Raw genomic sequence first — 1,201 nt, 5'->3', positions numbered from 1 at the left:
TAGACCAGGCTAGGCTTGAACTCAGAAATCGGCCTGCCTCTGCCTCCCAGTTGCCGGGATTAAAGGCGTGCGCCACCACGCCCAGCGCATCATATCTTTCTTAATAAACCCCTTTCTTCAACTATTTATTTTGTCTGCTGCTATCTGAGGTGTTTTAGATACTCTGATTCTACCTGTGGGACCAAAGATTTTTCCTGCCCTTTAATTCTCTAACTGGTGGAGACCCTTAGATTATGTCAAAAGGAAAGCCGGCTGGTGACTGTATGACCACAAACAACTAATAAATGACAGTGAGTGTGAGAAAATAACTGTGCCAGCTAAAGTCAGAAAAATCTTTACAACGGTTTTGTTCTTTATCAGGTATGGACTACCTTCATGTTACTTCTATATCCTAATATTATTTGCAATCTAGTGAGGTTAGTTGGACAAATGAGAAACTATGATTCAGAGAGACCACACTGGTAGCTCATGATCTGTAACAACTTCTTCTTCAGTAGCACTTTTTCCTGCTGGTGTGCGTGTGTGTGTGTGTGTGTGTGTGTGTGTGTGTGTGTGATGTTAGAGGGGTCAAATTAAGAACAATGAAATTTTCAGGTGTTGGTGTTAGGATAAAGTGGCGAAACAGTATCTTTGGCGGTCCAAGTCCAAGGTGTGTTGCTAAGAAATCGTAAGAGATCATGCTATACAACAGATCTAACACAACAGGATAATTGGAGGAAGAGGGACAGTGAAAGGCTGTCTCCATGTGGGAACATGAGAGAGTGTGGGGTGGGGGGAAACAGACAAAGACAAAGAGAGACACTTGGGATGGGGGAGACCTCATAGGAAAAATACGTATCTTCTAGGACAGTAGAAACTCCTTGTGCTTTGCAGGTAGCAGGTGGTGCCTTATGCTGCTGCCACTGAGTAGGTGGAAGGAGAGTTGGCAAAGTGCCTAATTTATAACAGTTGGGAGAGCATAATCCCTTTAGACTTGATAGCAAATTAGATAATGATGTCTGTAAAACAGTGAGTGGCCATTGCAATAATATTATTCAGTCTCCCCAGAATATAATCCGCTAACTCTGGAAAGTAAAGAGTTTTGTGTTGATTTAATTGATTGATTGTCTTTGCTAAGTAGGAAAGCGCTATGCAGACCAGACCTGGAATTCAGAGATCAGTCTGCTTCTGCACCCCAAAGGCTGGATTAAAGGCATGTGGC

The sequence above is a fragment of the Mus caroli genome, chromosome 6 (genome assembly GCF_900094665.2).
Source record: "Mus caroli chromosome 6, CAROLI_EIJ_v1.1, whole genome shotgun sequence".
NCBI lineage: Eukaryota > Metazoa > Chordata > Mammalia > Rodentia > Muridae > Mus > Mus caroli.
The sequence above is the reverse complement of the archived record's forward strand: the minus strand, read 5'-3'. Positions refer to the sequence as shown.